Here is a 7,938-nt window from a genome sequence, read left to right as displayed (position 1 = left end):
AATTTCCTTTTTTATTTTTTATTTTTATTTTTTGTAGAGACCAGGTCTTGCTACAATGCCCAGGCTAGTCTCAAACTCTTGAGTTCAAACAATCCTTCTGCCTTGGCCTCCCAAAGTGCTGGGATTATAGGCTTGAGCCACGGCACCCAGCCTAAAGTTAATTTCCATATAATGAATCCTACTTTTCCACTGATACTTATAATATAAAAAATAAGTTCTTTTGGAAAAAGAAAGACATGGAGACAAATAACATGAAACTTTCCTTGGAAATACTCTTAAGTAATAACACATAAATGCAAATAGACAAGTTTTTTTTAAACTGACATTAGAAAAATCACCCCAAAATCCAAAGCCATTATATCTTTAATATTTGATCACAGAAAAATAGTTATTATGTTCTATAGTATTCAGATCTTGTTTTCCAACCTTGAGGAATCTACTAATTTTTTTTAAAAAGCATAGTGAGCTGAGGCATAGGAAAGAAGAAATATGGGCACGTAAATAATTCAAAATGTCATAATGAACAAGGGAAAGAGAAATAACAAATGAAATACATGTAGAACTATCCAAATTAATTATCTTCCAAGTTGTATCATTCTCAGTGAACAAAGAGCTAATGCTTACCTGAATTCTTAGTTATCTAGTCAAGTAAATTAGCAAGAGAAAAGCAACAGACCACAAAACAAAGAGTAAAGCTCTGGCACTGTTACCAACAGAATTAAAGCAATGCTACTGGGTGTCACATGCCTAAATGATAATTAGAGAAAAGGAAAACTAAAATGAAACAGACATAGGAGCAGGAAAAAAAATAGAAAAGAGGGTTCAATTTGTGACCAAGTACATGAAAAATGAAATGTAGGTAAAAGCAGAATACTCAATACTATTTAATTGCCTTTGATAACCATTACTAGACCATAAGCTTGACTGAGCCTGTAGCACAGGAAAATTTCCATTTTTATCTTCTACTCTCCCTTTCCACAACTAAGTACCTGTATTGGTGTGAACCATTTTATTCTTATGACGTAGTACATTTGACATAAGGAAAAAGACAATTACAAGACAACTTAAAAGTTCATATATAACTTACAGATTCTCCCACTAATACAATTTACTACAGAAATATACAAATGGCACATATGGAGGAGCTAATGGTTTTAGGGGCCATGAGCCAAAATAGTCCCTAAATGGATAGAGAATGACCCAGAGAAAAGCATTTGTTATATGATGGTAAACAGAGCAACAAGATATTATTATGGGCCCGGGCTACTGTTTTGTTATTTAAAAGACAGCCAGAATAAGATCTTTTTAAAAGAAAAAGAAAAAAGCCTAGAAGGGGAAATATCATTTATATACATAAAGGGACCTCAAGTAATCATCAGGTAATCTATGTAATTAATGACATATCCAATTTACTAGTTACAGGATCTTTACATACCAATTTTACTTGTTATGAGGTATAATATCTAAAAGACTTATTTAATAAGGGGTCTGGGATCTCAAGGTTAAATCAGAGAACAAAGCTAAATTTAACAAAGGGCAGAAACTAAGACCACAAGTCACCGAATAATGCCATAATTTTATTGTTTGTACAGCAATCTAAAATAATCTTCAAGAAATGAGTTTTTGTTAAACAAAGTAACATGCTCAAATTTCAATGACCACAGAAACTAGGAAAAAAGAGGGTAAGTTTTGTTATGAAGTTTCAGTGTAGCTGAAGCTTCAGGCGGTGTGAATGCAGCAGTAGTTCCATGCACTTAAGATACTAAAAAGCTTCCCACAAGGGGTGTTGGGCACTTTAATCTCTCTTGAAATCCGATTCTGTACATCAAGTAGAATTATTAATATTATTCAAAGGGAGTTGAGTTTCCATCCTCCTCAGCAGAAACTATAATCACAATATATGGTCTGAGGGAAAGTAAAAAAGAATGGAAGGGTTATTAACAGCAGTACTAAATGTATTTTTAAATTTACACTTTCACTTACATAAATAGGTGAACAGATTATTTTTCTTCTATTAGCTACAAACCTGTGAAAATGTTTACATAAGTAGACAAAAAATTTACAAGCATAATTGCAGCTACACTAACCTGGTACACCACAATCACTATTTTTGTCCATCCATGAATTCCTATGTTGACACAAACCAATTTTCCATATTGGTATGATTCTACCAATATTTAGGATCAGCCATTTTGTCTGGCAGTTGTACTGCTTCCAAGTGGTTGTAGTACGATCCTAATTAAGACCATTGTCCCGGGGTCCATGTGGACTAGTTAGCTTCTCTGTTCCAAGGCCACAGCCTGTACACTTAGCCCCAATGGTATACATTTAAACTTTGTGGAAAAAATATAATGAATCTGAATACATTTGCTGCCATTACTAAAAATGAAACTCAAAGCACACTCTCATGTAGTATCAGTAATCTTCCTTTTAATCAGCTTCATATCATGTCAATCCTCCAGAGTAAAAAAATACAGAACACACTGAACTTTGTTCTTACTTCAGAAAGTGAGAAAACATGCATGATGTTTGCATGAGAAATTATGAAAAATGCATATCACAGGTCATACAGAAATAGAGCTCTGCAAGCCTACTGAACAAGCTAAAAAAAAGGTTTCCAGTTTTAAAGAAATATTTAACAGTATCATTTTTTATTACATAGTCTTTTCAATTATTACTTTTAATTTTAATGACATTCAAAAACAAAAAAAATCATCATCCCTCTAGTTATCTCTGATACCAAATGCTGCCCAATCTTATCGGCTGTTCATAGTAGCTAGCTAGCTACATTACATAAAGATGGGAATAAACAACAGCTCTTAGGGTTAAAAAAAACTCACTAATCTTTTTCATTCCCTACCATTCTAAATCACTACAATCATTCTAAAGGCAAGGTATTTTCTCAACATTTTACGAAATAAGATTACGTTCTACATGACATACAAGTATCTGTTGCCAAGCCAGAGAAAATGGATGGTAAAATGACCAAAATCCTGTTAGTTCCCTTAAAGTAAGGCTTCTCAACCTTTTCATTATCCCTGTCTACTCCCTCCCTTCAAGAAGTTACTTTTAGACATTTTTTCCCCTAATTACCTGTCTTACAATTTTAATATCACAGATACATGATACATATTGTATACCACTATTGGGATGAACTTGCTAGCTGTCAAAATATTCATCATTCTCCCTGACAGACCTGACATTTTTTTGATGGTTCTAAAATTACAGTAACATCATTTGAGGCTAGGCATGGTGGTTCATGCCTGTTAATCTCACCACTTTGGGAGGTCAAGGCAAGAGGATCCTTTGAGTTCAGGAGTCTAAGACTAGCCTGGCCAACTTACGGAGATCCCATCTCTACCTGCCCCTCTCCATATATATATACACACACACACACACACACACATATATTTTGTGCATTATATGATACTATCAGTAAATGCACAGCAAAGGCCACTTGTTTCAAAGCGTATTTTAAATTATTTCCATTTAGAGAAATATATGAAGGGGGGGAGTTACATTTTGCATTTACAAAATATATCCTGTACCTAGGAAAAGAAACACTAGTATGCAAAATCCAATAGCAAATAACCTAATGCATATATTTTTAAAGAAAATATAACATTTTATCTAATTATGTTCTGAGTAGGCATTAAAATTGGCTAGTAATCCCTGTAAAAATCCCTTCCTTAACTAATGGTAAGGAAGCCAATTTGGTACTAAAAATACGCCACATAAACCATAGTGGACAATTCATAGGCAACTAAATTAACTGTACCCATAAATAACAAAACAGAGAAGAGTTCTAGCTTCCTTGAACATTCCTATCCATTTTTCTGAATCCATTCTAACTAGTTCATTCTCAACCTGACAGCTTTATTTCAGATGGTTTCCTAGTAAACATAAACAAATCATAAACGACGTTTCTCTGATATTTGTCCAAGAAACTTACTTTCATTAACTGGCTAAACAATTGGCTAGAATACACATATAATGACTGAATGTAAAGCAAAATGATTCATGACATAAAAACTGACTTATCGGATGTTCAGGTCCGTAACTCCTAAGTGAATTTTTCGTTTCAACTACCACCTCTATACACCTCCATTTTTTAAAAAGTAATTATTTCTGTGTGTGACAAAGTCTTGCTCTGTTACTCAGGCTGGAGTACAATGGCCTGATCTCAGCTCACTGCAGACTCTGCCTCCCAGGTTCAAGCAATTCTCCTGCCTCAGTCTCTGAAGTAGCTGGAATTACAGGTGTGCACCACCACCGTCCAGCTAAATTTTTTATTTTTAATAGAGACAGCGGTTTTACCATGTTGGCCAGGCAGGTTTCAAACTCCTGACCTCAAGTGATCCGCCTACTTCAATCTCCCAAACTGCTGGAATTATAGGCATGAGCCACCACACCTGGCCTACACTTCCATTTTAAAGATGGGTGGTCAGATTACTAAATTTGTGCTCAGCGACCAACTGCCTGACAGGCCAGAAACTAAATCCCACATTAAGAGTTTCTGACTCCCAAACAAGCAACAAAATACACTACTTCAATGAACACAGTGTAAAGTTCACAGAATTTCTTTGACTTTCCTCTCCAGATCAACAAAACTCTACAGATTAAACATAAAGGGATAGTAACTATAATATAGGACCTGTCAGTGTGCTATAATTACAGTAGTCCCCTCTCATCTGAGGGGGATATGTTCCAAGACCCCCAGTGGATGCCTAAAGCCAAGGAAAGCAAGGAACCTTTCCTTGTATAATGTTTTTCCTTATACATACCTATGATAAAGTTTAATTTATAAAGTAGGCACTGTAAAAAATAACTAATAAAAGAGAACAATTATAGTCATGCATGACAAGGTTTTTGGTCCAGGTGGTCAGATTAGAATGGAACTGAAAAATTACTATTGTTTAGTGATCTTAGCCCAATGCATTATTCACACATTTGGGCTGGTAATGCTGGTGTAAACAAACCTACTGTGCTCCCAGTCATATAAAAGAATAGCACATGCAATTATGTACAGTACATGATACTTGACAACAAGCGACTGTGTTACTGGTTTATATATACTATACTTTTTTGTTTTTATTATTATTTTTTTTAATAGAGACAGGGTTTCGACATGTTGGCTGGGCTGGTCTCGACCTCCTGGCCTCAAGCGACCTGCCACCTCAGCCTCCCAAAGCACTGGGATTACAGGCGTGAACCACCACACCAAGGCCAATTACACCATACTTTTTATCATTATATTAGAGTGTACCCTTCCTACTGTAAAAAGTTAACTGTAAAACAGCCTCAGGCAGGTCCTTCAAGAGGTATTACAGAAGGCATTGTTTCCCTTTGAGGAGAGCCCATGCTTCTTACTGCCCCTGAAGATCTTTCCAGTGCGACAAGATGCAAAGGTGGAAGACAGTGATACTGATAATCCTGATCCTGGGCAGGCCTAGGCTAATGTGTGTGTCTTCAGTTTTTAACAAAAGTTAAAAAATAAAAATAAAAAAGGCCAGTTCATGACTATAATTCCAGCCTCCTTTGGGAGGCTGAGGCAAGAGGATCACTTGAGGCCAGGAGTTTGAGACCTGTGCAACACAGTAAGACCTTGTCTCTTCTAAAATAAAATTAATTTTAAAAGTTTTTAAAAAAAATATAATAGAAAAAAGTTTAGGCCAGGTGTGGTGGCTCACGCCTGTAATCTCAGCACTTTGGGAAGCCAAGGCGAGAGCATCACTTGAGGTCAGGAGTTTCAGACCAGCCTGGCCAACATGGTGAAACCTCATCTCTACTAAAAATACAGTAGTTAGGCAGGTATGGTGGTGAGTGCCTGTTATCCCAGCTACTCGGGAGGCTGAGGCAGAAGTGCTTGAACCCAGGAGGCAGAGGTTGCGGTGAGCCAAGATTGCACTACCACACTTCAGCCTGGGTGACAGAGCAAGACTCCATCTCAAAATAAAACAAATAAGACAAAAGTTTATAGAATAAGGATATAAAGATTTTATATAGTTATACAATGTGTTTGTGTTTTAAACTGTTATTATTGAAGAGTCCAAGAAGTATATAAAGTAAAAATGGGCCAGTCACAGTGGCTCATGCCTGTAATCCCAACACTTTTGTAGTTCAAAGCAGGAAGACAGCTTGCACCCAGGAGTTGCAGACTACCTGGGACCACACGGTGAGACTGAGACCTCATCCCTATAAAAAAATAAAAATTAGCCAGGCATGGTGGCACACGCCTGCAGTCGCAGCTGCTCTGCAGGCTGAGACAGGAGGACTGCTTGAGCCTGGGAGATAAGGGCTGCAGCGAGCCACAACTGCACCACTGCACTCCAGCCTGGATGACAGTGAGAAAATAATCAACCAATCAATCAATCAAGTGAAAACACTACAGTAAGCTAAGGTTAATGTATCATTGAAGAAAAACGTTTAAATAAATTTAGTGTAGCCTGAGTGTACTGTACAGTGTTTATGACGTCTACAGCAGCGTACAGTAACGTCCCAGATCTTCACATTCACCCACCACTCACCTGCTGCCCCTCCCAGGGCAACTTCCAGTCATGCAGGTTCACGATGAGTGCCCCATACAAGTGTGCCACTTTTTATCTTTTATACCAAGATTTTCACTTACCTTTTCTATGTTTAGATATATTAGATACACAAATACTTACCACTGTTACAACTGCCTACAGCGTTCAGTACAGTAATATGTTGTACAAGTTTGTAGCCTAGGAGCAACAGGCTACACCATATAGCCTACATATGTAGCAGGCTGTACCTTCTAGGTTTGAAATGCAAAAGCACTCTATGATCACAAATGATGAAAGCACCTAAGACGGACTTCTCAGACATACTGCCATCGTGAAGCGACACGATTGTATAAGTTTACTGTAATAAAAGTTACCTAAATATAGTATCTCTCAAAGTACCTTACTGTATGTAATATTTTCAGCCCTCAGAACCACGAGTAACTGAAACCACAGAAAGTGGAACTGTGGATATGTGTGGACTACTGTATGTAGGTATCTCTCAGTTCCCCTACAGTGTACTTTAAGGGTAGAGACTACCTAAACTTTGTATCCCTCGTTGCTGGCACATAACAGACACTTAAGAAATGTATTTTCGCTCTTTTTTCCTCCCTGACTATCTGAAGATAGGCCGCCATCATGAATGACACCGTAACTATCCGCACTAGAAAGTTCATGACCAACCAACTACTTCAGAGGAAACAAATGGTCATTGATGTTCTTCACCCCGGGAAGGCAACAGTGCCTAAGACAGAAATTCGGGAAAAACTAGCCAAAATGTACAAGACCACACCGGATGTCATCTTTGTATTTGGATTCAGAACTCATTTTGGTGGTGGCAAGACAACTGGCTTTGGCATGATTTATGACTCCCTGGATTATGCAAAGAAAAATGAACCCAAACATAGACTTGCAAGACATGGCCTGTATGAGAAGAAAAAGACCTCAAGAAAGCAGCGAAAGGAACGCAAGAACAGAATGAAGAAGGTCAGGGGGACTGCAAAGGCCAATGTTGGTGCTGGCAAAAAGTGAGCTGGAGATTGGATCACAGCCTAAGGAGTAAAGGTGCTGCAGTAAAGGCTACCTGTGTCCATTTTGGATTTTTCACGAGCAGATTAATAAACTAAAAACTTTCATGTGTAAAAAAAAAAAAAAAAAGAAATGTATTTTCAACATTTTTTTTGTTTTTTTGAGACAGGGTCTCGCTCTGTCATCTAGGCTGGAGAGCAGTGGCCTGATCTCAGCTCACTGCAACCACTGCCTCCCAGGTTCAAGCGATTCTCCTGCTCAGCTTCCTGATTAGCTGGGATTACAGGCAGGCACCACCATGCCCGGCCAATTTTTGATAGAGATGGGGTTTCACCATGTTGGTCAGGCTGGTCTGGAACTCCCGACCTCAAGTGATCTGCCCACC

General features: G+C 37.8%; 1 pseudogene across 1 annotated transcript; it reads left to right on the top strand.

Moving 5' to 3' along the window:
• The first annotated feature begins 7,127 nt into the window (after positions 1-7,127).
• LOC105502665 lies at positions 7,128-7,657 on the top strand (annotated as a pseudogene). Its single transcript, XR_001000378.1, has one exon. The product of XR_001000378.1 is annotated as a 40S ribosomal protein S24 pseudogene (transcript).
• The last annotated feature ends 281 nt before the right edge of the window (positions 7,658-7,938 follow it).

This window comes from Colobus angolensis, unplaced genomic scaffold (assembly GCF_000951035.1).
Source record: "Colobus angolensis palliatus isolate OR3802 unplaced genomic scaffold, Cang.pa_1.0 Scaffold80, whole genome shotgun sequence".
Classification (NCBI taxonomy): Eukaryota; Metazoa; Chordata; class Mammalia; order Primates; family Cercopithecidae; genus Colobus; species Colobus angolensis.
This window is presented reverse-complemented; position numbering and strand designations above follow the sequence as displayed.